The 26,609-nt window shown below is 36.2% G+C and overlaps 1 long non-coding RNA gene across 2 annotated transcripts in view; it reads left to right on the forward strand.

The window, feature by feature from the left end:
- Positions 1-26,609, forward strand: part of LOC307191093 — a 475,292-nt gene that overhangs the window by 395,068 nt on the left and 53,615 nt on the right. For both annotated transcript variants that reach the window (XR_013829601.1, XR_013829602.1), the window contains one exon: positions 16,380-16,430. This is a non-coding gene — a long non-coding RNA (uncharacterized lncRNA). The remainder of the gene's footprint in view (positions 1-16,379; positions 16,431-26,609) is intronic.

Here is a 26,609-nt window from a genome sequence, read left to right on the forward strand (position 1 = left end):
AGAGACTCAAAAAGGTCAAGTGATTTGCCCAAGGCTTCATATAAGTAACATGACAAGGCTCTATCTACAATAGATGTCTTCTGCTTCCTTAGTTCATGGTTCTTTCTATTCCCTCAGAGCTGTCTCTGTATTTATAATATTACAAGAGAATAAGTAAGACCTCCTCACGCTGTGGTGTCCAATGTACTCCACATTGTCTGTTGTTTTCCCTCAGACTTGGGAAAGTAAGCCCCCCCACCCCACCCACCAAATGCCAAGGTTTTGGAGCTCTGCTTATATGTGACCAGCTAGCAGGAACTAAAGTCATGCAGTATTTGTGTGACCTCCATTTACTGATAAATATCTAAGCCGGGGAAAGTGTCCTTCCACTTTCTGTGACAAATCAAGCATATCTGACACAAACTATTCTTCTCTGTCAGGCATTTCACAGCTCGTGCCTCAGAAATCCAAATTCCTGTCATCCCTCAACAATCTCCCAGCAAGGCACTTTGTTTTCAAGTTAGCAGTGATGTAGATGTTTCCTAAAAGGAGGATGGCTAGTTACGCTAAGTGGATTATGTAGAAGAGAAAGAGATGACCCTTTGAACAACTTCTATTACACGGACATCGGATTTTAACCTTTATAAAGTGATCTCATATCCATTATCCTCATTCAGTAAAGGAGGAAACTAAGGCCTCAGGGGTTAAATGCACAGTCATAAGATCAGAAATGGTGGAGCCAGGACAATTATCCATGTTTTCTGGTAGCTAATCTAATTGAGAAGAAAATGATGAATTGCCCATCCCACTCCATTCCAGTGATGAAGAGGAATTTTTTTCTCTTCTGGGCTTATACTGAAGTCTTTCCAAGCAAAGACTTGGGGTACTCTATATCCAAATGCAACCAGAAAAATGTGCCTAAGTCAAGAAACTTCAGGGTCAGCTACTGCTTTTGCCTAATCTTAACTGCCATTTTTGTACTTTTCTTATTTTTCTTTTTAATCCTTTATTTGGACAACCACTAAGTATGGGTGTATGGGCTTTGACTAAATGTTGATTGTTAAATATAGATGAGGAGGAGGAAGGTAGGTGTGAGTATAAAGGAGTGTATAAGGGAGCCTTGTGATGGGACATTTCTACATCTTGTTTGTGGTGATGGTTACATGAATACTAGATCCATGGATTATACCAATGTTCATTTTCTGGTTTGATACTTACTATATTATACAAGGTGGTATCACTGGGGGAAACTGAGTGAAGAGTACATAAGAACTTCCTGTGAATCTGTAGTTATTCAAAATTTTTAATAAACTAAACATAGATGATGAATGAGTTCCCAATATAAACAATGATAATAATAATAATTAGATAGTTAAGCCATGAGAATCTTGGGATGTCTTCCTGTCATTAGGAGGATCGAGTTGATATGTAGTAGATGGAGTTCTCTGCTTAAAGCTGACTCTGAGTGTTTTTCTGGCTCTACTGGCTAGTATAGAGCTGCAGAAATAAGCTGCCTGGGCTCAAATCCAGGCTCTGCTACTTACTAGATATGCAGCTTCAGGGAATTTACTTTGCTCCTCTGCATCTCAATTTCCCCATCCATAAAATGGGGTTATAAATGTATCTTTCCCACAGAGTTATTGTATGGCATAAATAAGTAATCATATTACAATATATAAATATATCAAATCAGCACATTGTATACCTTAAACGTACACAATGTTATATATCAATTATATCTCAATGAAAAAAAAAGTCATTATATGTAAAGTACTTGAAGTAATTATATATATTATATACATATATTTCAATGAAAGTTAGCTTTGATTATCATTGTTTTAACTGTGTTTCCCTGAGTCGAATGAATGTTGTAGTATTTTTGTTTTGAATAGAAGAGTTCAGGAATTATCCTGAGTGTTCAAGGAGTTTTCCTCAATTTCACTGAAACAACAGTTCCTTGGTCCTACGTAGGCCTTCTAAGGCACTCTGGAGCTAAAACACACTTGGAGGTGGAGCATGCATAGGGATCTAAGGGGTACCCAGTGGAGTTGGATCAACCTTTTCTGTACCTGAGAAGATTCATTTTATTTGATCCTTTTTCTACATTAAAGCATCCAAGTCCCCTTTAGAAGGACATATAGTACATTAAACATTGTCTTCATTTCCAACTGAGAGAGTGAATAGGGATAATATGCACAAATAAATATGTAGAGGTTATAAGGTTACGTATAGTTTTTTTATCGCAAAAGTTTTAACACTTCATCAGGAAATATTTGGTCCTATATTAGCTAATGCCCCTGATTAATATCTCTTTGGAAAGTGGTGATGAGTGATAAAGAAAATAATTGGAGTTTGAAAAATATTCTTGGAGGATAGAGAGGTAGTGTTACACTGAAGTGCCCTGGGATGTTGCTAGACAACCAGATACGTTAGGGAAGAACGTTGATGTGAAAATGAATGGGCATTAGAGGGTAGAAGTAGCATGGTTGGTGGAAAGGCACTGGTCTGGGACTCAAGAAATCTGTTTCTGAATCCTCCCTATGCTACTTACCTATAAGTGCAACAGTCTTAGATCAGTTACATGATCTTTATAACTTAGTATTATTATCTGTGTAGTGAGAACAATAAGATCTACCCACCACATATTGTGAAATTCAAATGTTTCAGCTTGTGAAACAATGAATGGGAATATGCTTTGTGGACTACTGAATGTTTCTTTATCCTAGGATTTCCTTAATCACTTTTGCTCAGATACAGTCTCCTTAATATAACAACACAGATTCCCACATTACTCCGTGTAGAGAACCTCTAAAGTTTTTCACTAGAGGTGACTTTAAAATATGTTCCTAATGATAAATGTCTCAAATTGGTAATTGGCTAGCTCAACTTAAGAGAATATTATCCTCTTGTATCTCCTAGTTAATTCTGTAGGAGGATGATTTTGTTTTGAAAACTCTTTTAATATTCACTACAAATAATGCTTATTTACATTTTACACATGGGAAAAATAACACTGAGGTAAGGTAAGCTACTCATAATCACACAGCTGATAAATAGTTGATTTATGTTCTTATCAATCTGGCTGCAAATACCGTTATCTCCCCTCTGTTCTATAAAGTAGAGGTGGTATAGCTTCCACCAGTGTCCCATCTTTACTCAAATTATCTCAAGTCAAACAAAAATACCTGGGACAGAATGGTACTTGCAAAGATTACAAATATTAAGACACAGAATATAAAATAAATTTTTACATGTTTAAAAAATGGGATAAAAGACTAAACTGAAGTTACAGCACAAAATTTTAAAAGAACCATGTAGGCAGTCATTACCCTAATCAAATGACCAAATTAACATTACTATACATAAAATGTCAATACTATCATGTCTCCCCTAATAAAAATTGAAATCACAACATATCACTTCTTACTATTCTCACCAAAAATGTGCAACACGATCTGATGTACAAAAATGTACAGTTTGATCAAATTGTGAGCAAATGTCAGAGAAATCCAAATTGAGGACATTCTACAAAATAACTGGCTAGTATTCTTCAAAAGTGTCAGGTCATGAAAGAAAAACTGACAAACTGTCACAGATTGGAGAATACTAAGACTAAATTAAAACTAAATGCTATGTGGAATCCTGGATTGGATCCTAGAGCATAAAAGGGACATTAGCAGAAATGCTAGTTAAATAAAATTTGAATAAAGTCTGTAGGTTTGTTAAGAGTTGTGTATCAATGTGAATTTCCTAGTTTTAATAATTGTACTGTTGATATGTAAGAGATAAACATTAGGGGAGGCTGGGTAAAAGGTATATGAGAACTCTTTGTGTTACCTTTGCAACTTTTCTTTAAATATAAAATTATTCCAATATAAAATTTGAGACAAAGTTTAAAAATATGTTTAAAAATTATCAAATAGAATTTTTAGAAATGAAAAAAATGTACATGAAATTAAAAACTCATTGGACCCACAATCATTTTCTGGTGCACTTAAGGTATGTTCATTTATTATCTGTAAATTTTACTTCAGGACAAATAACAAAACCTATAAATAAATATTAAATTTTAATTAATGATATGCAGGACAGAGTATTCAGGTAGAAGTGTATTTATGTCTGTAACTTTCATAGTAATATATAAAGAAAATAAGATGATGGTTAAAGGGATAGTATAATAGAAATGTGACAATGTAAATACAGCAAAATGAAGACAGTAGAATCTAATTCTGGGTACGTGGGAGTTTAAGAATTTTTACAATAAAATGTTGGAAAAAAATCAAAGGATAGGGCTTCCCTGGTGGCGCAGTGGTTGAGAATCTGCCTGCTAATGCAGGGGACACGAGTTCGAGCCCTGGTCTGGGAGGATCCCACATGCCGCGGAGCAACTAGGCCCGTGAGCCACAACTACTGAGCCTGCGCGTCTGGAGCCTGTGCTCCTCAAAAAGAGAGGCCGCGATAGTGAGAGGCCTGCGCACCGCGATGAAGAGTGGCCTCTGCTTGCCACAGCTAGAGAAAGCCCTCGCACAGAAACGAAGACCCAACACAGCAAAAATAAATAAATAAATTAATAAAGTCCTACCCCCAACATAAAAAAAAAAAAAAAAAAAAAAAAATCAAAGGATAGTTTAAATAAGAAATTAGTTTAAAAGTTTGCATAAGATTTTAATAAGAAAAAAGTTTAAATAAAAAAGCAGGCATAGCTGAAGAAATAAAAATTATGAAAGATTGATTAATAGATGTGGAGGGTAAACTAAGTCTAATATACAACTAACTGGAATTCTGAAAGAAGAGCTAACTGGGTACAAGCAATATTTGAGGAGATTATGGTTAAACATTTTCCAGAACTGATGATGGAAAACAATCAATATTCTATCCCATGTGGGATAAAGACCAGTAAATCCCTAGTAGGATTAAACAAAGAATGAAAGAAAAGAAACACAATCACACACCTAAGTGATGCTTCAGAAAACCAAGGAAAAAGAGTGGATCTTAAAAAACAGCCAGAGATTTAAGACAACAAAAACTTGAATGAAACAAAACAAAACAAAAAACAGATCACCTTCAAAGGTCTGACACAGACTGAGAGCTGATTTCTCAGTAGGAAGAATAAATGCCAGAATAATATTTTCAGTGTATTGAGAGAAAATAAGTCCCAACACATTTTTTTTTCCTCACCAAAAATGTATTTCAAGAGTAAGAGCAAAATACAAACTTTCTAGGTAAGGAAAACCTGAAGGCATTTGATCTGGTTAACTATTGCTGCGTAATAAATTATCCCCAAACATAGTGACCTAAAACAACAGCCATCTGATTATATCACATAGTTTTTGTGGATCAGGAATAGGTTGGGGCTAGAATGATTCTTCTGTCACCAAACAGGGCCAGTTGGTGATATTTACCTTGTGGCTGAGCAGGTCTGAGGGGTCCAGAAGACTTCTCTCATGGTCCTGGTGCTTTTAGGGTACAAGTGGGACTGGAAAACCGAGCTTAGCCAGACCACACCTCTCTCCATGTAATCCTCCTGCCCTCTCCATGTGGCCTCTCTGGCAGGGTAGGCATACTTCCTTCATGTCAGCTTAGAGCTCTCAGAGACCATGGCAGAAAGAAGGCTCCAGTTCTTGAAAATGCCCAGAACTGGCATGGTATCACTTCTACCACATTCTACTGAACATGTCAGAGGCCAGCCCAGGTCCAAGGGAGGAAAATTAATTTCACTTCTCCACAGGAGGAATATGAAAGCATTTGCAGCCATCTTCATTTCACCACTGACTTCAGGTAGAAACTACTAGATTCCACATGTACAGTCAGAGCTATAAAAAGGAATCCTGTACAGAGAAACTGATAATATCTCGGTAAATCTAAGTAAGCACCCACAATATGAGACAATAATAGTGTTGTCATGCTTGTAAAAAGGAAAAAAGAGAAAAACTCTAAAATATACAACAAAAAGAATATAATAAGTAGGAAGAGGATGAAAATAATTTAAATATTCTGGAGGTCTTTGTATTATTCAAAAGGAAGAAAAAGATGTTGATTAACCTAACCATAGGCTTTCATAAAGGAAGTGTGCCTATGTGAAAAACTTCAGGGTAACTACTAAGATACTAGAAATAGGTTGTATAGCTCTTGATCAGTAGAGGTAAAAAAGATTGAGAAGAAATTTAGTTAATGCAAGATAAAGGAAGAAAATCAGAAAACTGCAAAAATGGGACAAATAGAAAACAGAACGTAAGATGGAAAACAAATCCAGCTATGTCAGTAATTATAATAAATGTGCACGAACTAATTATGTTACTTAAAAATCTATACATTGTTTATAAGAAACACAACTAAAACACAATAATAAAAATAGTTAAATATACACAAATAATTTCATTTTCCTGTAATGGTAATATATAGCTTAAAAATATAATTTACTAAAAAGATACAATTTACATTAACAATAAATACATAAAGTTTAAAAAAATAAACCTAATATAAATTGAGCAAAATATTTACAGGGGAACACTATAAATTTTTAGTTAAAGACGTTTAAAGAGACCTCCAATTATTTATTGGAGACCTTTACCACATTCTTCAAATGGAGGTACAATTTCTCCCAAACTGATTCTTAAATTCAGTGTAATCCCAAAAAAAATCCCAAGAGATTTGTTCTTGTTTGTTTGTTTTTAACTTTGTAGGTGATCGTAAAATTTAAATTAATGATCAAAGGGCCAGGAAGAATCAAAGGACTCCGGAAAAAGAAGGAAGAGTTTATGGTTCAGAAAGCTAATCCTTCTAAATGTCACAACTTATAAAACATTAGTAATTGTGTCAATATAATACCGGCACAAAGATAGATAAAATCACTATCAATGGAACCCAACAGCAGACGGAAACTTACTTTGTAACTGGCAGAAGCCACAAGGTCACAGTAGAGTTCCTAGTGCTCTGGCTTTAAGAGATCTGGGTGCTCCAGATCCATCAGTTCTTCTCAGGCTTCTGCATCACCATTGGCTGGACCAAAGGTGAGGCCAGGAAATTTTGTATGCTCCTGGGAAGACCCTTCTAACACCGCTTCCTATTATTCATACCCTCAGTATCAGGAATCAGTGAGTAAAACAGAAACTGTCCTAGATGTTTAAAAAGAGGAGATATATAACATAGGGAAATGCTTACAAATAAGTCAGAAGGATTGCAAGTCTAATTCCGAAGTTGTGATCACACACACACACACACACACACACACACACACACACACAAATCAAAAACAAAAAACTTGCTCGTCCTTAATCATTATCCATCACAGTAAATGGCACCTAATTATCCAGCTGCCCAGGCCAAAATCCTCGAAGCCATTCCTTCCTCTCTTCCTTTCCCACCTCACATCAAATCTACTGACAAAAACTTGTTGTCTCTACCTTCAAAATTTATGCAGAATCCAGCTAATTCTCACCACATCCTCTGTTACCTCCCTGGTTTAAGCCTTTGACTTGAACAGGCTGTACTCCCTGCTACTGCCCCTGCCCACCAACAATGTGTTCTCAACACAGCAGCCAGAGACTTGTAGACATTAGTGCTATGCACCAGATACTCCACCATGTGCATGGTTGAACTTCTCTGTACCCTTGAAACCTAAATTACTATGCCATTTAAGTTGGCTGATGAAATGAGAATGGAAATGATGTGGTCACTTCTAGATGAATAGAAGCTCTAGCGGTTGGTGCTTGTTTTGACTAGTCTTTGTTTCTCTCACTGTGATGAGAACTAGTAGCGCTCCCAATGGTAGCTACTCCGCCAGCCTGGGTCCTGAAGTGAGAATGTGGATCATAGTACCCAGCTGCCTTGCAATGAGTGTAACACGGGCAAGAATTAAACATTCATGGTGTGAGGCCACTGAGAACATGTGGTTATTTATTGCTAAATTACAACATACATGATTGATTCTGATTGTTTGATATAGTGATCTTTTGATCACTGATCAATACAATGAACCATTCAAAAATGTAATTCAGATCATGTCATACTTCAAAGGCTTCCTGTCCGATAAACTTGACCCCTTGTCCCCTCTCTGAACTCATCTATTTTTTTTTTTTCAGTACGTGGGCCTCTCACTGCTGTGGCCTCTCCTGTTGCGGAGCACAGGCTCCAGACACGCAGGCTCAGCGGCCATGGCTCACAGGCCCAGCCGCTCCGCGGCATGTGGGATCTTCCCGGACCAGGGCGCGAACCCGTGTCCCCTGCATCAGCAGGCGGACTCTCAACCACTGCGCCACCAGGGAAGCCCTGAACTCATCTTTTAACTTCTGCTTGATTACACTTTCCAGACTGATCTTCTGAACACACCAGGCATACTTCTGCCTCAAGAATTTTGCAGTTGCTCTTCCCTTTATCTGAAATGTACCCCCTACCCCAGATATTCACATGAATTGTTCCTTAACTTTTTTCAAATCTTTCCTCTAATGCTAGCTTCTTAGTATAGCCTTTCCTGATAATTCCATTAAAAATTCACCCCAGCCCCACTTTTCCTATACTCGTTCTCTTTTTATTTTCTTTATAGCACTGATCACCATCAAAAAAGTAAATTTTACTTTTCTTTGCATATTTTTTATTAGCTATCATCTTTCTCCCTCAACTAAGATGAAAGCACCATAGAGTAAGAATTTTAATCTAATTTATTTCCTCTGGATCCCTAACCCCTATAGTGGTGCCAGGAACATATCAACCACTCAGTAAGTATGAGCTGAACAAATGAATGGCAGAGGTGGCATTGAAGACAAGGAAAGTATGTGTTTCTACTAAGTGATGCTAGGACAAGTGATTGTGTATAATAAACAAAAAATGAAATTGGGCCAAAACTTCATACCACATAAAAAATCAGTTCCAAACAGAAAAGATTAAATTTAAAGGCAAAAGTATTCGAATTTAAAAGTCTATATAAAAGGCATTTTTATGGGCCGGGGAAAGATTTCATAAATAATAAACAAAAGAACAGGGCATAAAGGAATTACCTACTACAAAATTAAGAATTTCTGTTCATCAAATATCACAGAGAGAATAAAAAGATACATGAAAAATAGGAAGAAATATTTTCATAAAAACATTAAGAGTAAGATAAACAATTCAGTAGAAAAATAGTGAATCGTAGGTACTTCACTGAATGAGAAACATAAATGGTCAATATGCATGCAAATATGCTCCTCTTCGTAAGAAATCAGGCAAATGCAAGTTAAAGGCACAGTATATTCCACTTTGCATCTTCCAGGGGCACAAAAATGTCAATGCTTGGAAATATCAAGCCTTGGTGAACATGTGGAAGAGCTGACACAGTGTACAAACACCTTAAAAAACAAATTACAATATCTGGTAAAGTTGAGGATGTAAGTACTCTATGACCCCACAAATCCATATATTTTCTAAATAATATATGAATATGTTACATATATACATGAATATATCATGAGTTTCATATATATTTATATATAAACTCTTAATCATATATAGCAAGTGATATATGTGGGAATGTTCCTATATAAGAACATTCATAACAGAACTTCATAAGAACAGGAACAATCCAAATGTCCATTGACTGGAAAATGGTAAATAAATTGTGGCATGTTCTTAAAATAAAATCATATACAGTAATGAAAGTAAATAAATTATAGCTATAAATAGCAACAATAAATATTGCAAATATGCTGCAAAAAAACCCCTAAATAAATCACAAAAATCCACAAAGAATAATTCCATTTATACATGATTCAAAAGTATTTAAAATAAACAATACTTTATTTAAACCTAAAATTAAATATAGTGGTTACTGTTTGTTTCTGAAGGAGGATGTAGAATGGAATCTGGGAAGAGCAGACAAGAAATTTCAAAGAAAAATTTTTTTCCTTAAAATGGGTGGTTAGAATATAGATATTCCTTTGTCTTTATTTCTTTTAATTTACATGTATTCTTATAATATTCTTTTATATCTATTCAGCATATAATAAAAATTTTTTTCAGTGTTTTTGTGCTTAAATATCCTTGCATTTGAAAATGAAGCATTTAGAGAATTCTATATTTATTTGCCATGATAACAGAAATGCTTTTGATTATCCAACTGTTTTGTATCTCTTTGGGTAGCTTGAAACTGTGCCACTCAGCATTATAAACTGCAAGTAAAGGCCTTTTGAGAAAGGCAACAAATCAGAGATGCAAAATGCCATCACTGATTAATTTATGAAAACGAAGTTTTCAGCCTGCAAGAACCAGGGGCAAAACAAAACAATAACTCAACAGGGGCCCGTGAGCCCTGAAGTGTGACGCTTGGCCACGTGTAACTATTTATCATTCCAAGTCTCAAATCTGAATGATATCAATCATGCTGCTTGCTAGGGTGCCAACTGAATATAAATTGGCCTTTCTGGGCATCAACAGGTCTTGTTCTGCCAAGTGATTTGATAGTTGTTTTATTTTAAAACACTTAGGATGGATTATAGAATGAAAGCCCACACTTTGGAGCCGTTTAGAAAAATCAATTCAATCCATACTTAAAGACAAAGAAAAATCCTTCTGTTGTTTCTAGTGACATATCTTACTCAATAGAATATTCCCACGGAGATGCAAATGCTTGCACAAGGTAACTTTCGACAGCAATGTGATTGTTAGCACGTGTATCATAGCAATATTGGCACACTGTGAACCTCTACATTTACTCCAGTGACGCTAAGAGTGCTCAAAACGTTTTTAGAACACTTGCTGAGGAATAGGTCCTCAAAGCCTTGAATGAATTTTTACAGTTTAGCGGTGGATTTCAATGGTTTTTGAAAAATGCCAAAGTTAGAGAATAAAGGGAGATTTCAAGGGCAGGGAGTTCTTCATTTGGCTCGTACACAAGAGGCAGCTTTGTGGAGAAAGGAGTCTTGATTCTGTGGATGGTTCATAAAGTGTTACTGATGCCAATTCCCCATGACAAGGTAGGTCTCACTGGGAATCCTGTCTCTGCCACTTACTGCCTCTGGAACAACTGAAAAGTTAGTGAACTCTTCAAATGTCAACAAACTCCCATGAAATGAAGATAATTAAGACTATCTTGAAGGGTTGTTATGGAAATTTAAAAAACATACACATGTCTACTAACATAAAATTATTCAAAAAATGGCAAATAAAAGTAAAAAAAAAAGTAGTAGTAAATCTTATTCTGAGATCTTGAATTTAGGCAATATTGAATAGCAGTTAAATACATGAGGTCAGATTGACCTGAATTTAAATCACAGATTCTCCATTTCCTAGGTAGGTAATTTATCTAGTTTTCAGAAAATTATTTAGCATCAGAAAGACTTTGAAAAATGGAGTGATAATAGTATTTGTTGATTTATCATAATAATAATCATATAGCTATTTAGAATTTAAATGGAATTGGTGGTAAATTCAAGTAAAGTAGAAATTTTAAACATTTAAGTCTTATCTCATTCATAAATGAGATCAATGCCTTACAACAGAATGACTTGGAAGGCCTGGGCATGGACATATAGGCTGTCCTCTTTAGCTTTCCCAGACCATACAGAATTGAAGTGACAGAGTGCGTAGTCTAGGTCTGGGCAGTCTGAGATTAAACCTGGCTCTGCCATCTTAACTAGCTGTGTGAACTTGGGGCCAGTGTTGGGGGCCTAAGCCTAATAAAATTTTGGAAGTATCCTTTAAGAAAATGAATACAAAATTATAAATATGAAATTAAGTATCTGATTCTGAAATTTGAACTTTATTAACTCCAGAGTACATTTACCTCTGATATCTTATAAGGTTGTTGGGTTGGAGCATCGAATATATGTCACATGTTTGGAACAGTGCCAGCACAGTGATCACTAGATAAGTGTTTGCTGTGATTACTATCTCAATCCCACAAAGATACCTCTAGACCTTCCATACCCTAAAAAACCTTTTAAGTAGAAAAGAGGAAATAGGTCTATTATTCCCTACCCATATTATACATTTCATTTTGTCCTGAAGTGCTAAAATGCCTAGCTATGCTCAGGACAGTACTGGTTATGGGTAGGTGCTGAAGACATGAAAAGCGAGAGTTCACAGGGATAAGAAGAAATCTAAGAACACCCCCATTCCTGCCCCTGGAGCAAGTATCGTTGCTAAATGTTCTCGCTTTTCCCACTTATGGTTTTGGTGTTTTGTGGGAAGGCCCGGGAGAGTATTGTGCCTCAGACTTGCTGGGGCTAAGCTCTTTGGAAAATGTTAGTTCACATTTTGGTTTCATCCTGCTTTCTCCTCTTACTTCCCACCTCACTCCCACCTCCCATAGTTGACCTCCACATCTAAGGAATAGATTTGACAAAATAAGCTTGTTTAACAAATGTTCTGATTGTCATTGATTTCATATTCTCTTCTATCTGGTTCATTTTATTTACACAGAGGAAACAAGAGGTAATGATTACTACATAAAGGACCCCTTGTTGCATGTTTAGCAGAACTAAAGAAGAGAGAAAACTTCTGTCTAGAGATTTCACAAATTTAGGGTCATAAGTTTGATCACTTTTTTCTACTAGAAATGTTTTTTTCTGCCCTTATCTGATTATCTGTTTTGAGGCTAAAATCAAGAACTATCCCATATGCCTCTACCAGTCTTCAACTACAGAATCTGTAGCTGAAAGGCTATATTCTTTTTTTGAGATTCTCCAGGTTTATTAAAATTTCTGGTCTACTGAGAAGTTATATTATTTACTAAATCTAATTCCAAGTCATAGAACAGGTACTGGACCAGTCTCCTGGGAGAACTTTGTAAGCATCTTTTCCACATAAAAAGTGAAGTTGTTATTTCTGAATAGTAGGCTTGTCCTATCTAATTAAATACAACTTACTTTCAAATGTGATGTTTCTGGCATGGTTATGGTTATAAATTTGGTTTATCCAATTAGATCTTGGTAGAAATGAAGACAAATTCTTATTGAACCTTTGCAAACAACTATATTATTATGGGAAATAAGGGGATTTAATAAAGATTTAGTTTTGCAGACAAGGCCAATTAAAATGTACCTTTATTTTCTACAGAATCATCACCCTGAGGTTCTCCTGATGGTTTATCAACTTATAATATACATTAAAATTTCTAAATGGCTATTTTTCTTTTTCTTTTTTTTTTTTTTTGGCGGTATGCGGGCCTTTCACTGTTACGGCCTCTCCCGTTGTGGAGCACAGGCTCCGGACACGCAGGCTCCAGACGCGCAGGCTCAACGGCCATGGCGCACGGGCCCAGCCGCTCCGCGGCATGTGGGGTCTTCCCGGACTGGGGCACGAACCCGCGTCCCCCGCATCGGCAGGCGGAATCTCAACCACAGCGCCACCAGGGAAGCCCAAATAGCTATTTTTCTTAAATTCTGAGGGATCGGTTGAAATAAGTTTCAGGGAATTTTAGTTTAGTTTACACAAGTATATCCAGCTATATTGAGGTTTAAAGATAGGCCAAGATGAATGTAAATAGGATTTTCCTAATGCCCATCAAAAAATAGAACCTTATAACAATGCCTACAACATGTAAAAATAATTATACAGTTAGATTTTTTATTAGTTTAATTAAGTTGTACAGAAGTAATGCCTACTTGAGAAGTTATACTAAAATACTAAGTTGAGTACTAAAATACCACTGAAAAAATTATATAAGGGTGGAATGAGATAACCAGGGTTAGAGCATTCTTAAATCCTTTTATTGTCTAGAAGTATATAAAAGACATTGATAAATTTTAGACTTTGTAAAATTAGGTACAGATGATAAAATTTCAAAGATAACTGCTTTAGAAACAGGGATAGAGAGTTGGAAAAGAAAGAAAATAAAAAAGAAATGAGGTTTCCCTTCATAAGAAGGCAATAAAGAGGGGGAAAATAACCATCAAAAAGGCAAGGCAAAAAATGGTCAAAATGGAAACTATGAATTTTAGATTAAGACACATGGAGGCTAGAATGTGTAGTTCTATAAGAAAAAAAAAAACAGAAAAAAATCCATGTGTGCAGCGTTAATAAGTATAACTGCCCTTACTTTCCTAAAAATTACAGATTTGTAGAATATTTCAAAGCATCAGAAAATTATATTGAACAGTACCTGTCTAGTCAGACCTGCATGACATTATGTGCAAAGAAATTGACACAGAATGTTGCTGGCAAAACAATTAAACAAACGTTCAGGCAAATAACCTAAATGTCCATCTAGAAGAAGGGAACATACATTGCTGCTGATTCAAACAATATAATAGTAAACAGTATGAAATATCTTTCAAAAATAAAAGATAGCTACAACTATTATCATGAAAGACTCACATGATGGTATTAAGCTAAAAAATACATTGCAAATATTATATACAATATGATACAATTTATATAGAGTCAGACCACATACAAAACTAGCCAGTACATTGTTTAGTCATATATCAGCAGAATAATAAATACAAAATTTAGGATACCTTTCATTACTGATGAGAAAAAGGTGATCAAAAAGGGAAATCACATCCGAGTGAAACCCCCTTAATATAAATAGTTATTTTCTTTTTCTTTCATGGTATTGAATGTACAAATTATCTTATATGTACATTATAGTTTTATATGCACAAGATATTTCATTATAAAATAATGGTGCACGATTTATCCTTATTTCTTAGTGGTTAGGCTTTGAGTGTATCTCCTTTAACCTTTGATGTGATTATTTTCAGATAGATGTTATAATTAAAATATTGTAGAGTAATTTTTATATTTCTATATTTTTATAAGAGTTGGAACTTAAATAATTTTTAGTAATCAATTGGAATAATTATTTTTGACCTATTATATGATTTAGATTCCAAGTTAATACATCATATTTGCAGTACTTTTGGGGGTACATTAGTCTCTTGATGCACTGTTGGATTTATTTACTAGCATTTTATTTTGAATACTCACAAATCTCTTGGATTCATAGTTTCCTTTAATGTGCCATCTTTGTGATACTTTGAAATCAGGTGTATACTTGCTTCATGAAGTGAATTAAATGGCTTTACATCTTTTATATTTCTGGAAAAATAGATTTACATAACATAGGAATTGGAATCACAAGTTAGAAGGATTCTACAATAGAGATATCTGACCTCAAAAAAACTTAGAAATAGTTCTCAGATAACCTTTGAAGTATTTGTCATGTGTTCTTATATTCAGCTTTTCAATTTTATCCTATTTTGCTAATTTATATTAGTAGATTAACAGAACCACCTCCCGCCTGCCTTTTTGTTAGGATTTTCACATGTCAGTGCCCACAGTATATAATTTTACATCCTTTTGCATGATTATTACCATCCCAGCACTTTCTCTTTTTGCTTATTTGTGCTTTCTTTCTCTTTTTATTTTTTTAGATTTGTCAGAAGAGTATATATTCTAATATTTTTTTTCCAGAGATCCAGATCTTGAATATATATTTAACTGTGAACTATTTTTGTGGTTTGCTTTTTAAATTGTTTTCTGCTTTTGTCTTTATTATTTCCTTCCTCATGGAATGTTGACAATCTAGACCAAGACCATGTGGATAATGGGCCCAAGGAGACTTATGTTGAACAGTGTTTGTGAAAGAAAGTAGTCTGGTGCCTAAGTACTGTGTTTGTTATGCCGAATTGATATGTCAGCCCTGGCTTCTTTTTCTACAACTGATCTAATCTTCCTTATGCTTAGCTTCCCCCTGCCCCGACATAAGCATGTATGCACTGCTGAGTAGCAGTAAACGTACTTCAGCCTTAAACTTAGCAATGATCTTCTTCTCTTACAGGCTCATTCCTTTTTTATAAATACTCCACCAAGGAAAAAATTTACCTTCTCAAATGGACTTTTCCGCACCTTTTCTCCTTCCCAACCTCTTCACAGAAGTCCTTAAAAATTCTATCATTTTTCTTTTTCCAGCTTTGTTGAGGAATAATTGACAAATATAACTATATATTAAAGGGCACAACATGATGGTTTGGTATACATAACATTATAAAATGATTACCAAGATCAAGATAATTAACACATCATATCACCTCACAGTTACATGGCTAATTATCTTTAATTCTCTTGTGTGTGTGTGTGTGTGTGTGTGTGTGTGATGAGAACACTTACGATCTCTTGTGGGTTTTTTTCCCACAAAAATGTTTTAATTTCCTTTAAAGTTAGAAGAAAAAATTAACCTCTAAGGTCAAGGATTGTTTGTCTGTATACCAATGCAGTCATAAAATATACTTTGTAATATGTTTTTATGAAAGAAGGGGACCATGAAAGCAAAATTGCCTAGAGGCCCACAGACATCATTATGTGGCCCTGAAGAAAGGTACATTTTCTTTGCATAGATTGTAGTGTCACTGAGAGAGAGAAGGCGCGGGTCGTTGTCACAGTTTTCAAACGTAGGTTTTTTTTTTTCTCTTTTTCTTTTTTAGGTATTTGTATTACCCCATTTTATAGATCATGTCTTGGAGGTCACTCATCTGGTAAGTGTTGAACCTAAGATTTGGTTCTAATTCCCACCCTCTCTAAAGTCCAAGAACATAAGTTTAGAGAGAGCAGTCCTTTTCCTAATCTAACAAGGCTTATGTCAGGCCTGGGGCAAGGTAACTGGCATTCACTGTGCGCATCACATTGTAAAATGTAAAATGTTCTTAAGGGAGACTTAAGTAAGTAGCTTTTGTTGTTCCTCCCACTGAGTCTCCAGCCTGAATCTCTGCTACCAGTTCTCCCCTAACAGTTGTGTCTTGCCTTTTAATGCTTCAAGTTCTGCTACCAGTTTGACATCTCTAATAAGCCATTTATCTCTATATTACCAAGTAATCTTTATTATTATTATTTATTGTCCCATAGCAGAGAATATCTTTCAAAATTTCCTAGGGGAAACAAAATGAAAATTTCAGTCATTCAACTTATTCCTTAGAGAAACCAAAGCTCAGAATGAGAAAATTGTTATGATCTCAGAGAGACAGCAGTGAGCAGTCCTGAAGCAAGATCTTAGTTCCCTGTCCAGGAATTAAGCCTGCATAGCCTGGATGAAAACCAGGAATCCTATTCATCAGACCACCAGGGGTTAGAGGCTAGAAGCAAAGTGCCCCTGGCTCTTGCCCCATTTGAAAGCAAGAATGTTTCAAGGAGGCAAAAACTGTAAAAACAGGTACAAAGTTTATTATTAGAGAAACAGCACAACAAGTGGGAGAGCACACAGAGAAACAGTTTGTTTATTTAAGACTGAAGCAAGGGGGCTTCCCTGGTGGCGCAGTGGTTAAGAATCCACCTGCCAGTGCAGGGGACACAAGTTTGAGCCCTGGTCCAGGAAGATCCCACATGCCACAGAGCAACTAAGCCCATGCGCCACAACTACTGAGCCTGCATGCCACAACTAGGGAAGCCCACGCACCTAGAGACCGTGCTTCGCACCAAGAGAAGCCACCACAATGAGAAGCCTGCACACCACAAGGAAGAGTAGACCCCTGCGCACTGCAACTAGAGAAAAGCCCGCGTGCAGCAACAAAGGCCCAACGCAGACAAAAATAAATAAATTAAAAAAAAAAAAGACTGAAGCAAGACAGAAATTCACACCCAGAGAGAAGGGGTGTGGGCTTCATTCCTAATGAGGAGGAGTACAGTAAAGAGGCAGTTAAATCATTTCTATAGGGCAGTTCTTTCAGGTCTTTGTTTACTTTTGGCCAACTACCTCCCTTCTTTTTCCACACATGACCTGCCCTAGGACCCTCCCCAACATGTATGCGCAACATTTTGCTAGATGGATTCCAGTGCTGAGGCCTGTGGGGGTACGTCCACACTTATTATGGGATGGCACCCCCTCCTTTTTTGACCCCCAAGGAGCCTTCCTGCGCAGGTGCAGACAAGGAGGTTTCATTGACCTCAGGAGTGATCATCTTATCTCTTTACTCCAGGAGAGCTCAGCTCCTGCGATTAACTTTGTCCTTGGAGTGTCAGGGAAAACAAAGCTTCAATTTTCTCTGTTTGACAGACACCAGCTGTCCAGCCCAGGGGCCTATGTACTGCCTACCTCAGTTACAATTAACCAACCAAGTGCACCTACTCCAAACTCATTTCCCACCTCACCCCCAGCCTACCCACAACCTTCACTGCCAGCACATTTACAGCAAAAGGTTCTAAGGCTCTGGGGTAACACAAATTAAGAAAGGAATTTTAGATCTTACTGGCTTCTTTACTGCCTCGTAGAAGTCAGGAAATATGACAGACTAAACCTGTATCAAAGAAGTTTCTATAAGTATGTTTACAAGCATTAAAATTACAGTAAATTTTGATATCAAATCTCTACAGTTGTAAAATCAGCCAACCCCAAATTCAGAAGCTTAAAACCTCAACCACTTATCTGGCTTCCAATTTCACTAGGCAGTTCTGGTGTACCTGAATCTTTCATCTGGCCTTACTCATGTACCTGTGGTTACAGGTGGGATGGCTAAGGGTTAGCTGATCCCAAATGTCCTCCCTCATACATCTGACAGCTGACTTGCCCTCAGCTGGAGTGATGGGTATAACTGGGTCACATGTCACATGTCTCTTATCATCTAGCAGGCCAGCCTATACTTGTTGACATGATGACTTGGGGCTCCAAGAGCAGCAAGAGAGGACAAGCTTAAATGTGAAAACTTCAAGTCTCTGCTTGCATCATATTTGCTATTGTTCCATTGCCCTAAGCGAGTCATGTGGCCAAACCAGAGCTAGTGTATTTGTGGATTCTGTAAGGGCACTGATACCAGCAAGAATAAACAAATTAGGGTCTGTCAGTGCAACAAAATGTCATATTTTCCAAGCCATCTTCCCATTGTTCCTCCTACTAGCATAACATAATAACCATCCCTGGGACTTGGAGTAATGAGAACAGTATCAAAGAGGCTTGCAATTTTACACTTTCATATGGTTAATGATTCTCCTCCTAGGCTCCACGTATAAAACTAGAAAAACCTAAAATTCAAGAATCTAAATAGGTGAGACATATGTTCTTCATATTTTTCAACTCACTCGTTTCTCAGAAACTCTAATTGGGATTTATCTTTGGACTCATATTTGTTTAACAGGAATTTTAAATCAGTGCTGAATGAGTATATGCGAGTGACCAAGAAGTGAATACACTCTGCCTGGAATAGGTGTATTGGTGGTAATTTACTGAGATAGGAGCAGTAGTGGATAAAGGGGCTTTCTGCTGTCCATTGCAGTGAGGGGCAGCACACATGGATGTAGCAAGTCTTGAAGAAATGTCTGCTCCTTCTCTGGCACGAGCAAGGCTGTGACCCAAGCCCATCTCAGCAACCTATCAGGATTGATTGCCTTAAGCCTGTGGTTCTCAAAGTTTTTGGTCTCTAGAGCCTTTTAAACTCTTAAAAATTATTCAGATGTCTAAAAAAAATATGTTTGTGTGGGTTCTATATGTTTAAATTTACTATACTAAAAATATTTAAAACTGATAAATTTTCAGAAATATTAATTCATTTAAAAATAATAAATCCGTTCTATGTTAACATAAACAATATTTAATTTAAATCATATTTTCCAAAACAAAGCAAAAATTAGCAAAAAGAAAAATTAGTGGCAATGTTTTACATTTTTGCAAGTGCCTTGAATATCTGACATTGAAATACACCTGGATTCTCCTGTCAGCTTCTGCATTCAATCTGTTGTGATGTCCCTTGTCAGACAGTCTAACTCTACCATGTACTTAGGAAAGGATGAGAGTCAAAAAGACAAATGACATCTGGAATATTATGAAACAATATTGATGGCTCTCCTCCTGAGAGAGCTTTGGGACACCCAGGGATTCAGGATCACAATTTAGAACTGTGGCACGTTTCCAAGAAGCTCTGCAGGAGGGTAAATTCTGTTCTGTCAGGAAGCCTGCTTGGAATCAGTCTTAGATAAGTTAATCCTGAAGAGAAAACAAACAAAAAAGATACAGCCATTATGTAGATATATGACTTTTTAATGTCAGACATCCCTAAAGAATAGGTAGAGAAAGAGGCAGAAAGGATGTGGAAGATTCAAGAGTTTTTTAAAAGTCATTTAAGATTCTATATAATTAATGATCTCCATATAAATATAAATATTATTCTCCAAAGTAGTCACTTTCTGAGGATCCCACAGTCATTTATTGGCAGAGCTAGAATGAGAATTTTGATTTCCTCATTCACTAACCAAGTGTTCTTTTATGTATTTCTTTTTTATTTTCTTGGAAAAGGACTCAAACCACAACAATAAAATTCTGGAGTTTTGCTGGTGCCAACACTAATTCTTATGTAAAATCAGGATAACTGCTACCCAAGTCTGCTACTGCAGTGTGTAATGGAGAGGGAAGCTTTGGGGACAGAATGGCATTGTTTATGAAACTTATAGCAAGTCTCTCTACTTCTGTGACTCAGTTTTCTCAAATGTAAAATGCAGATATATAATAGTAAATGCTTAAGATCATCACAAGGAAAGTACTGAGTACAATGATGACATTTACTGAACATACTTAAGAAAGGTTAGTTTCTTCCTATTCCTAAAACTGCCATACTATCATGATTGAACATCCAATTTTGTTTCTAAAATAAATTCTTGCCTATCAATGAATAAAGGCAAGAAACACCAGGAAAGCAAAAACTCTGAACTACATATGTTCAAAACACAAACTCTCCGTAGGGTTGAAAGGAATTCGGAGAGGAAAAAATCCCTGTTTCTTGGCCAAATGAGCAGGTTAGGGTTTGTTTACAAAACAAGAATTTCTTATGAATGGCAAGCAGAAAGAAGGTACATGTTCAGCCTAGAAGGCAGACAAACTATTGTGAATTTTGTAAGAAGTAGGCTATCTAAATCCCTATGAGGTCAGAGGAGTCCCTTCTGCTCCCTCTCCATTTTAATCTATGCTTACAGGTCAAGGATAGTTTACACATGTTTTATACTCATTTTACATTACAGATGATCAAAATAGCTGGAAAAGTTTACTGGGAAAATGTAGAAGCAGGCAATGGTGAAGAGACAGGAACTAATGTTCTAGAATACCTACCTTCTGCCAGGTACTTAGAAATAAAAGCTGTCCAACAAATTTCATTAAGAATTCTACAAGGTAGATTTTATTGTTCTCTTTTTACAGATGTGAAAGTGAAACTCAGAGATGTTAAGTAATTTGTCCAAGGCCCATCTATCTGGATCGAATTCTAGTTCATATTCCTCCTTACTTCACCTCCTTGCCTTCACCTCTTTGCTTCTGGGCATGATAGATACTTGCAAATCAATGAAGGGTAGTCATGATGAAAAGAGAAACTTGACTGACCTTTTAGCCCTAAGTGATAAAAGTAGAAGGATTTACATTCCAACTTATTGAGAAAGAGATTTCTGCTAAATATAAGGATGAACATTCTGTAGAATAGTCAAAAATAAAGTGAGACACTTTGGGAGGTGAGCATAAACCACTAACTTGTCAGTTGGTGACAGGGGTATAAACATATCTTTTGACAATGAATCAGTAGAGAATAAATGGGACAAATGAAATACTTTTTGAAATTCTACCTAATCTAGTGATTTTATTTCTAAAAAGGGTGACTTTTTCCATGAAACATTTGTTAACTCCTCCCACATGTAATATCCTCTTTACTTTCTGAGTTCTTTGAGCAAAGACAGGAATTACATTTAAAAAATGGAGGCGGAGATCTAGCTCCAGGCTGTGTGTCAGAAAAAGAATTGAAGAATGATAGAGTGGTATTATTTCCAAGAAACGATTGATCTCAAAGGGTAAAATCAACCAACAATGATGAAATCTGTAGCATATTACTATGTTTCAAATTGTCTGGACTTACTATTTTTCAACAGCTTTACTGAGATATAATGAACATACCATACAATCCACCTGTTTAAAGGGTACAACTCAATGTCTTTTAGTATATTCATAGAATTGTATATGCATCACAACCAATTTTACAGTATTTTCATTACTTCAGAAACTCTGTAGCTCTTAGTGATCACCTACCAATTTCTTCACCTCTGTAGTTTTAGGCAACTGCTTATCTACTTTCTGCCTCTAAAGATTTGCCTATTTTGGGACACTTCATAGAAATAGAATCATTAACTATGTAGTCCTTTGTGACTTCTTTCATTTAGCATAATGCTTTCCAGGTTTATCCATGTTATACCATGTATCAATACTTTCGTTTTTCTTACAAAATTACATTCCATATATAGAAATACCACATTTTATTTACCCTTTAATCAGTTGACAGACATTTGGATTATTTCCGGTTTGGGGCTATTATAAATAATGCTTCCATAAACATTTATGCTGATATTTTTGTGTGAACATGTACTTTCATTTATCTTGTATATATTTCTAAGAGTGGAATTGCTGGGTTATAGGGTAACTCTGTGCTCAACCACTTGAGGAACTGCCAAAATGTGTTCCAAAGCAGCTTCTCCATCTTATATCCCATCAGTAATGTGTGAGGTTTCCAATTTCTCCATATTCTCACAAGCGCTTGTTATCATCTATCTTTATGGCTATAGTCATCCCAGTGGGTATGAAGTGGCATCTCATTGTGGTTTGGATTTGCATTTCTTAGATGACTAGTGGTGTTGAGTGTATTTTTATGTGCATGTTAGCCATTTCTACATTTTCTTTGAGGAAATATCTATTCAAATCCTTTGCTCATTTTTAAATTGGGTTATTTGTCTTTTTATTATTGAGTTATAATAGTTCCTTGTGTATTCTAGATACAAGTCCCTTACGGGATATATGATTTGAAGTAAATTTCATCCATTCTGTGGATTGTCTTTTCCCTTTACTTATGGTGTTCCTGGAAGGATAAAGTTCTTTATTTTGAATAATGTCCAGTTGATCTAAATCTTTTGTTGCTTTTGCTTTGGGTCATGTCTAACAAACCATTGTCTAATCCATAGTAACCAAGATTTAAACCTATGCTTCTTCCTAATTATAGGTTTTGCATATTGACATACTGTTGTTGCAATATCATTTGTTAAAAAGAATGCTTTCCCACTGCATTGTGTTAGTACCTTTATTGAAAATCAATTGAATTATAAATATACGGGTTTATTTCTGTTCTCAATTCTCTATTCTTAGATGTGTGATTCCTGCAACTTTGTTTTTCTTTTTCAAGATGGGTTTGGCTGTTCTGGGCCCCTTGAACTTCCATATGAATTTTAGGATCAGCTTGCAAGTTCTTATAAAAAAGTCATCAGGCATTTTGATATGAATTGTTTTGAATCTCTAGATAGAGATCATGACCTACTAACTCTCCAGAGGTCCCACCTCCTCATACTATCACATTGGGGATTAGGATTTCAACATATGAATTTTGGGGGTGGGGGGGCACGAACATCCAGACCACAGCAGATAGTTTTACTAATTCCTTTACAACATGAATGCCTTATATTCCATTTTCTTGCCTAATTGCCCTGGCTAGAACCTCCAGTACGAAGGTTGAATAGAGATGGCAAGAGCAGACAGATATTCTTGTCCTTTTCTTGATGTTAGAGAGAAGGCATTCAATCTTTCACTTTTAAGCATGCTGTTAGCTCTGGGTTTATTTTAGATGACTTTTTGTCAGGTTGAGGAAATCCCCTTCTGTTCCCAATTTGTTGAATGCTTTTATCATGAATGGGTGCTGAATTTCTGTGTCTACTGAGGTGATTATGTGGTTTTTGTCCTTTATTATATTGATGTGGTGTATTACATTAACTTATTTAAAATGTTAACCTACCTTGCATTACGAAGATAGATTCCATATGTCATGGTGTATACTCCTTTTTATATATTGCTGGGTTCAATTTCCTAGTATTTTGTTGAGGGTTTGCATCCATATCTATAAGATTAGTGTTACAAGTAAACATTTTGCCACTGAAGAAAATTCTAGGTAGGAAATCACCATGTTAATATCTTTGGCATATAGTTCAAGCTGATTCAGGTTAGACAAATGGAATTCAAATCACTATTTAAATCAGTTTTCAAAATGTTTCAGGAGTGGCTTTTTCCAAGGAGATCTCAATAGCACCCCAGCCCCATTGCCTATGTTTCAGGTCTCATTAGAATGTGTAATTACTCAGCAGAGTGATATGGGCTGCAGTCACTTGGATGACAGAGGCAGAGAAGGGCAATAATTAAGAGCACAAACTGGGACACTGGGAAATTTGTTCAGTCTTTGAGCATTCAGATTCCTCACCTGTAACAAGGGATTAATAATAGAACTCAACTCATAATTTTGTTGAAAGGATTAAATAAAGTTTTTAAAACAGCATCATATATATAACTTAATAAGTGTTAGTGTATATTTTGACATAAGCCAAACTACTTGGATCACTTATTTTAATCCCTAATGATCTGAGAGGCATATGCCATGGATATGCACATAGCAGAATCATAGAATATTTATTCATAAAGTGTCCTTAGAGACAAGCAAATTCACTCCCATTATAATAAACATGGAGAAACAGGCCTAGAAGGAAGAAATGACATTCCTCAAATTCACACATATTTGTCATAGATCTGGGATAAATATTAACAATTTCTGACTTGGAATGGCCCATTTATTAACATCTTTATATTGTGGACTCTAACCATGTATCTTTAAGCCAAACTAACCCACCCAATTTTGGTATACTCATTCACGAATTAAGACACATCAGATCACACAAATAGTGTTCACAGAAACAGCTCAGGACTCTCCCAACTTGACAGATAGTTTAAAACACTGAAGGAGAACATGTGTTTTTGTACGAAATAAATCTAAATAGGAATCCCTCTTTGGGTACTTAAGAGCTGCATGACCTTTAGACAAGTTATTTAGCATCTCTAATTCCCAATTCCTCAGCTGTAATTTGTTCAATCTTAATACACGTGTGGCTCATAAATTCCCTCAGAGGATTAACATACGCTAATATAGTCGTCCCTTGGTATCCGTGGGGGACAGGTTCCGAGACCCCCGCAGATACCAAGATCAATGGATGTTCAGGTCGCTTATATAAAATGATGCAGAGCAGTTGGCCCTCGGTATCCCCGGGTTCCACATCCACAGACATGGAGAGATGACTGTATATGTAAACATTTCACATAATGAGTGGCATGAAACATTTGCTTTTTGCTTGTGTTGCGTTTACTATTTTAATCTATCCCTATATGTGTGTCTGAGTTTTTTGCTTATTTGTTTCATAATTCTCCTTTTACAACCCTTATTTGACTTTTAGACTCAGTGCTTGCTATTAGTACCCCTCTCAACTGTTTGGAGGCAGTTTCAACTCTCCTGCTGTCTTCTCTATGGTTTATCATCCAACGTCTCTGAGATAATCCACTCCCTGAGATGATCCACTGACTAGTGCTTTGACTAAGCACTACAGCCCCTTGTAGAAAAATGACAAGGTCATGGAGGAAGTAAATCACCAATCAAGCACATTTTTTTTCTCCACTAAGTCCATGAAAACAGAAAATTGTAAAGTTGTGTTGTCTCATGTTATTAATGAGGTGCTTCTTCACAATGCTATTGCTTCCATGGTCATCTTGTAAAATTAAATTGAATTTTACTCCTTTTCTCCAATCAGTGATAGTGCAGCTGGTCTATTTAATTCCAATTTTTTTTTTTTTCCCAGGGAGATGCTCTGGTTAGATGTTAGCTGTTTCCTGTGTAATTAAAAGCACCTTTCCCTTTTTTCATGTCTCTTTTCTGCATAACTGCCTTGATCATGATTAAGAGTCCTTCTGCCTAAACGCATCTCTACCAGCACTGCATTAAGGGGTGATATGATATAATTTTCAGGCACATAGACTTGATTGCTCAAGGCTTCCTTCCTTAGCTGTGATTGTTGCAGCTGGGGAGGGTATGCTGGAGAAAGTTTAATTTTTATATCTCACTAGGAAACAAAACCCAAGTAAAGCAATCTCTAATTCAGAGCCAGTGACTTTTCCATTTCTGACTAGGTGAACTGATATAGAAAACTTCAAAGATCAGTTGGGATTAAAAAACGAAAATAAAGACCTTCATTTTTCCAGGTCAGATCTCCCACAAAGTAACTACCAGACATAAACTTGAAGAAAGCAAAGAGAAACATTAATGAGCAAGCCTGCAGCCCACCTGCTGCTGATTGGGGTGTTCCTTGTGGTATCCAGCTTAATTGTACACATCTGGCTTGGTACCAGGTCCCACAAGCCTCTGCAAACGAAATAAAGATGATGGTTTCATTTAATCATAAATAACTAAATATGCAAATAATTGAGGAGGGAGCCTCGATGGTGGTGGAGGTTAACTCTCCGGAAAAGCAGGAAAGACTGAGCAATAAGTGAGTGGTTTAAGAGAATTGAGCATTTATCTAGTGAAATTTAAAATTTGGCTTAAGACACAATTGACTTCCTTCACTAGAGAGAAAAATATCCACAAACAAAGGGGAAGAAATGATCAGTCCAAACATGAAGGCAAAGTGAAGGTTATTTTATCCGTGGGGATATTTTGTTCAAATCCAGCATTTGGCTTGGTAAGCGTCAGTTCACACTGGCATCATGTGACAGACTCGAACGTTTAAGGGCTTTGCCTCTTTAGCTGTGTGACTCTAGACACGTTACTTTAACCCTCTGATACCGAGGCATCTCAGTTAACTGGGCATAAACCACTTTCTATCTCAAGTGGTTATTTTGAAAATATATA

This window comes from Stenella coeruleoalba (assembly GCF_951394435.1).
Source record: "Stenella coeruleoalba genome assembly, chromosome: 8".
Lineage (NCBI taxonomy): Eukaryota > Metazoa > Chordata > Mammalia > Artiodactyla > Delphinidae > Stenella > Stenella coeruleoalba.